The following is a 6,731-nucleotide window of genomic DNA, read 5'->3' as shown; positions in this document are numbered from 1 at the left end:
GGCATAAAAATGGCTAGTGAAGAAAGAGAAAAGAGAAGCGTGAATGGACTTGGAGCAGGGGAAAGGAAAATAGGTATATGAGTAAGCCAACAGAAACTACAATAATAATAACATGTCAATAAAGCAGGTAAAGAAGATCAATTTTTAATAAGGGGTAAAAAGAAAGGAGAGAGAAAAACTAAAACAGTGTCAGGAGAAGAGATACAGGATGAAAAAGGAAGAAGTGAGAAGGAAAGGGTGGGAAAAAATAAAAAAATAAGATAAAATAAAATAATGATAAAAAATAAAAACAGAGTGAAGAAAAATAATACAAAAAAGATAAAAAGAAAAAAATATATTTATAATGAAAGATTAAAAAAAAGTGAAGTGTTGTTTGCTTCAGCTGAGTTTTAATGTCCCATGGAGCCTGGTTTAAGACCCCACTCTAATATTCTGTCTGCCACTTCTCAGTTTCCTGTTAGGTAGTCAGCACCTTGTTGAAGTTCTCAGTGATCCACTGCTCCTGTGTTTGTCTCCACAGCCATGGTTGTAAGTAGGCAGAACCAATCAGCCCACTTTTCCTGTCTGCCTGTTGTCAGTCTTAATTATGCAAACATCTATTTCTGACATGGGCTTTGGTGGGGGTTTTGCTTTATTGGTTTCTGGGACTAAAAGTTCCTTCAGCCCAGTCCCCAAGGACTCCCTGGGGCTATTCAGAGTCTTTTGTTTCCTCTGCAAAGCTGAAGGCTGGTGCCACTGCACTAGTTGTTCTGTGGTTGCTGGGATGGGCTGGCTCTTCAGGAGAAAAATGGATGCTTAGGGATGGAGGGTCTGGAATGTATCAGTGCCGGATTCCTGGTCACTTCTCCTTGTCCTGCTCCCCTCCACAGACTACACGAAACTGCACCTCCACCTGCATCGGAGCTTCAGTGAGTGTTTGTAATTCAAAGGTCCTGTGAACTGGGTTTAGTGAGTAAAAGCAAGGAAAATACAAAGGTAAAACAACCGTGCCACTGGGAGTTTCTCTACCCCCTCCCCCCGCCCCCCGTACCATGTGGGTCAGGCAGTTCTTCAGGCTTACATTCTGGGCACAGCCTCTTACAGCTGTGGAATTAGATCTAGATTCCCCAGCTGCCAGCAGCCCTGTGGACCTCCCTTCCACAGCTGAGTGTTACGCATGTCCCCAAAGACACAGACTTGGTGCGGTGCAGTGCAGGTTCCTTCTGACCCTCTTGTCTGTCTGGGTGGTTGCGCTTCTCTCTCTCTCTCTCTCCAGCCCAGATCCCTGACTCTACTGTTCTCCAGGTATCCTCTGTCCTTTCCAGCTGCAGATTGTTTCACCAGCTGCGTTTAATTCGCCAATTCCTGGTGGATGTTATTCAATTTAGTTGTTCCTTCTACCTGCTCCATGAAAAGGACACATCCACTTACTTGGCCGCCATTTTGAAACCTCTTATTTTTTCTTTTGTTGATGATGCTTTTGGTGTCATATCCAAGAAATTATTGCCAAATCCAATGTCGTGAAACTTTTCTCTAAAAGTTTTATAGTTTTAACTCTTAGCTCCATTTTGAAGTAAGGGTTCCACTTCATTCTTTTGCATGTGTATATCCAGTTTTCCTAGCATCATTTGTTGCAAATACTGTCCTTTTTTCATTGGATACCTTTGGTACCCTTGTCTAATTTAATTGACTGTAGATATGAGGACTTAGTTCTGGGTTTTCTATTTTATTTACAGACCTGCTTTTGAATCTTGTCTCTATTACTTACTAGGTAATAATCGATTGGTTATTCAACTTCTTTGATATTTCTCCATGGTAGACAATAAACTCCATGAGGGTAGAATTTTTTTGTCTTTTTGTTTACTATTCTTAGTATTTAGAACAATTGATTAAAATTAATTTCAACCAATAATATTCACTGTGGGATATTTCAGCAATAACTTCCCTCAGAAAACTGTTGTAAGATTTAAATGAAATAATATATGTAGACCCTGGCCGGGTAGCTCAGTTGGTTAGAGCATCATCTCAGTACACCAAGGTTGTGGATTCGATCCTTGGTCAGGGCACATATAAGAATCAACTAATGAATACATAGATGGGTAGAACAATGGATTGATGTTTCTCTCTCTCTCTAGAATCAATCAATAAAAAATTTTATTTAAAAAATAATATATGTAAAGCATTGGGTATACTGCCTGGTGAAAAGTATATAAGAAGTGATAGTTATTTAAAATATTTATATTAACTGTATAGTTCCTATAAATAAATTAAATGGTATCTACTAAATTGATACTATAATTGGGTGAGTCTCTCTTCACATATAAGGTAAAGGTTGGTGTGGGTGTGGAATGACCTTAAATTAAGTGGTCCTCAATTGAGGAATGCATAATAACCAGCACAACCATCTTCTTCCTCCTAAATTGCTGAGATTAGCTTCCCTTATTTTTGGCATCCCAGTGAAAAAGGCTAGATGAACATTGTTGCTGGGATGCCAAAGGAGAAAATGAGGAGTTTATGGTAAAGGGAAGAAAGAAGGGACCGGAAAGGAACAAAGACAGTATCATCATGATTATCTAACCATTCTGTACTAACACCAGGCCTGGAAGTGGGAACAGACAGATTTGGATCCTTGAGAGTCCACCATATGCTAAGTGCCAACCATTGGACTACGACAGTGGTTGGCAAACCGCAGCTCACGAGCCACATGCGGCTCTTTGGCCCCTTGAGTGTGGCTCTTCCACAAAATACCATGTGCAGGCGCGCACATACTGTGCGATTGAAACTTCGTGGCCTATGCACAGAAGTTGGTATTTTGTGGAAGAGCCACACTCAAGAGGCCAAAGAGCTGCATGTGGCTCGCGAGCTGCAGTTTGCCAACCACTGGACTATGAGATTTACATATATTCTAATTCAGTCCACAGTTTACTTGCAAAGTACATATTATCTCCATTTTACAGATGAGGAAACAAGCTCTAAAAGATTAAATAACAGACAGTAAATAGCAGAATTTGGATTTAAACACAGATCTATTTTGACTCCAAGGCTTGTGATCTGAAGCAACATAATTCGATTTAGTTTTCTTTTCCAATTCCAACCCTTCTGGTAAATGTGAGAACAGCTAAAACAAATTTTGTACTCATGTACTGCTTTATTTTATTGTTGTTTTTTTCTGGTACACAAACTGCTAAGCCTTTTTTGCATTATCACCATGTTCTGTTTTGTTATTTTAACTGGCAAGTTGGAGATTCCAAAGCTTCTAGCAAAGTTTTCCTGAGGATTGTAAAGTTTTCTAAATTATCAGCCTATGCATTTTATAATTTGTAGTAGCAAGTATAAAATGCAAAAACAATTATCCTATATGTAGTTTGTTGCATTAGGCAAGATAGGTGGTGATATTGTTAGTTGGGAGAGTTTATATGTATACTACAGGCCGGGTGCATGAAGATTCATGCATGGGGGAAGGGAAGGGGAGTCCCTCAGCCCAACCTGCACCCTCTTTAATCTGGGAGCCCTCAGGGGAGCCCTCTCCAATCTGGGAGTTTCTGTCTGTCTTTGCAATCATATGAGTGAATTGTCTGAGACCTCCAACCCAGTTTGGTTTGTTGCTCACAGAATAATAGAAGCATTTTTTTTTTCTTTGCTTCATTGGTGGAGATTTCCTGGAAGTTTTAGGATATGTTCCCTTTAATTTTTCCTAGACACTCTGATTTTACTTATGTCTCTCACCTTTGCTTTCCCTCCATCCCCTACCACAACAGTAACTTGCTCAAAGTTCACTTTGCTCTAGTGTCTAGGAGAGCTGTCTACCACCAGAACTACTATTCCCAGAATTCCTGGTGCTCCCTGTGCTGGGAGCTACCGAGGGAGCCATGGCCCCCCAAGCCTCTGGCTCTCCTGCTCTGCTCTCCACCCGGTGATCAAGGGAGCCACGTCCCCCCAAAGGAGCGACCGAGGGAGCCACTTCCCCCCAAGATGCCAGCTCTCCTGCTTCTGCTCTCCGCCCGGTGCCTGCGTATGCAAATGAACCACCATCTTTGTTGGGATAATTTGCACATTCACCCTGATTGGCTGGTGAGCGTAGTGAAGGGATGGTCAATTTACATGTTTCTCTTTTATTATATAGGATGTGTATGTGTGTGTGGATAAATACAGAGACAGGGTATCCCCACAAAATGTGTACACATTATAAAGGCAATGTTTATTAAAACACGTTTAGTTTTCAAAATGTAATGTAATCTACAGTTATCAGCTTTTAAAGTTATATACACTGTTTGTGGGACACCCTATATATGTGTGTGTATCCACACAGACATACAGGACAATAGTGAAAAACATCTGAGTCAGTAAAATGGATATTGAGGAAGATAGCTTTAAAAATTCCCAACAAGCATTATATCATTCTGGTGCTAATAAGTCTTAGACCAGGTTGTTTCACTTTGCTTCCAACTTAAACCAATCATTTTTATAAAATCATACTATTGTTTAAAGCAGGGTGGGGAACCTTTTTTCTGTCAAGGACCATTTAAATATTTATAGCATCATTCACTTAATATAATTCACTTAATATAAAAGTATGTTGTTCTGAAAAAAGCTCCTAAATTTATTGAATTTAGAGTCTCTCCTGCGGTTGCCTTTGCAGGGCCAGACCAAATGATTTTGCTGGCTTTATATCACCTGTGGGCCGGATGTTCCCCACCCTGGTTTAAAGAGTAATAAGAACAGAAAATGTATCTGGTTGATGAAACTGTTAATAACTTTGTGATACATTGACATGGAGGGATACCTTCCTGGGTGATTGGTATCATTTTCACAGAAGAATAGGATGTTGCTTAGGTGTAGGGATGTGTTTATATAATGTTGTAGCAGGAGTTATGCTAAGACTTCCATTGGTGCATTCCATCTGGATTATAAGAGGATAAGAACTAAAACTTCAGGGCTGAACTGCATGGCTTTGAATTTTTGTTCTGACACTAGCTTTGTGACCTTGAACAAGTTACCTAAGGAAACAGTATTAAAGTTTATATGAAAAATGGGAATAACAGGCTATCTACTGTATAGTGTGGTTATGATAATAAAATAATACATGCAAATCACTTAGAAAAGTTACTGGCTCACAGGAAGTATTCAGTAAGTGTTAGCAGTTATGGTTGTTATTGTTCATTACTGGTGTTATTACTATTAGTAGTACTAGGGGTTGTTTAGATCTGCCACAGTGATAATGGGTGGGGAGGCGCAATACCATATAGCTGCAAAATATCAGCTTTTGAGACTGTAATTGATTCCAAGTTCATATGCTCAGTGTGTGGTAAGATCAACCACTGAAGCATGGAGTATGCAACTGGAGTTTATTTTTAGAGGCAACCAAACAAAAAAATGGGGAGAAAGCCCAAAACTGTCTCCCCAATCCAAGGTTCAGGGCTGGTTTAAAGGGATTAGGGGTAACAGGTATGAGGAAGCACTGCTGTAGCAAGTTATAATTGGAGGACCTTGGAACTTGGCCATTTATGGTAAGGGGCTTCAGCCAGATCTTTCTGGACAACGGGCCCTGCAATTCTGAAAGGGTTCCATTTATGACCCTGTCCTTTGATTTCCTGAGGTGGGGGGGCATGGAGGGACTTTGGTTCCGGGTGCAACTGAAGGTCAAAGTTCTCTCCTCTGTGCATGCTTCACCTGTATGACTTGTGATTTTGGTCTGTCCTCTCTGAAAAGCAGCTCAGTATCTTGGAAACCATTTTGACTTGGTTTTGTAGTTAGGCTAGAAGGCCTGAGTTTGATTACTGCTTTTATTATTTACTACAGGCCTGTTGCACAAAGAGATTCGTGCAGTAGGTCTTCCCTTGGCTGCTGGCATCAATTTGCTTCTGGTACCTGGACCCAGGCCTTTGCTCTACATATGCAAATTAACCACCGTCTTTGTTGGGTTAATTTGCATACTCTCCTGATTGCCTGGTTAGCGTAGCAAAGGTATGGTCAATTTACATGTTTGTCTATTATTAGGTAAGATGAGATTATCTATGACTTAGAACATGCCTCGTTATTCTTTCATTTGTAAAATGAATAAAATGATACTACTAATGTTTACTGGAGGAAAATAGAGTTTGTCACATCAAAATGTGTCTCTTTGGCATAAGGATTACTTTAGGCTAGTTAATTTTAAGAAATAGGAGATATGGCCCTAGCCTGGTAGCTCAATTGGTTGAACATTGTCCAATACACCAAAGGTTGTCAGTTGGATTCCTGGTCAGAGCACATGCCCAGGTTGCGGGTTCCATCACATCTCCCTCTCCCTCTCCTTGTCCCTCTCTCTCCCCCTCTTCCTCCCCCCTCTCTATAAAAACAACAAAATCAATAAAAACATTAAAAAAATAGATCCCTAGCCAGTTTGACTCAGTGGATAGATCATTGGCCTGTAGACTGAAAGGTCCCAGGTTCGATTCTGGTCAAGGGCACATGCCCAGGTTGTGGGCTCGATCTCCAGTATGTGCAAGAGGCAGCAGTTCAATGATTCTCTCATTCATCATTGATGTTTCTATCTCCCTTTCTCTCTGAAATCAATAAAAATATATTTAAAAAAATAAAATTTAAAAAATATTTAAGTTCTTGCTTATCCATGAAGTACTGGACCTGCTAGTCTGCCCTTCTGACTTCCTGTTAGTACAGCGGTTCTCAACCTTTGGGTCGCCACCCCGTTTGTGGTTGAAGGACCCTTTCACAGGGGTCGCCTAAGACTGTGGTTGGTAAACCGCGGCTCG

General features: G+C 40.5%; 1 long non-coding RNA gene across 1 annotated transcript in view; it reads right to left on the bottom strand.

The window, feature by feature from the left end:
- LOC107184312 overlaps window positions 1-1,810 on the bottom strand; it is a 20,071-nt gene extending 18,261 nt beyond the window's left edge. Inside the window, exon 1 of the long non-coding RNA XR_001515132.1 lies at window positions 1,801-1,810. This is a non-coding gene — a long non-coding RNA (uncharacterized LOC107184312). The remainder of the gene's footprint in view (window positions 1-1,800) is intronic.
- Window positions 1,811-6,731: the final 4,921 nt, after the last annotated feature.

Source organism: Myotis davidii, unplaced genomic scaffold (assembly GCF_000327345.1).
Source record: "Myotis davidii unplaced genomic scaffold, ASM32734v1 scaffold1905, whole genome shotgun sequence".
In the NCBI taxonomy this organism is placed as follows: Eukaryota; Metazoa; Chordata; class Mammalia; order Chiroptera; family Vespertilionidae; genus Myotis; species Myotis davidii.
Note: the sequence above shows the minus strand (reverse complement) of the source record. Positions and strands in the feature narration are given on the sequence as shown.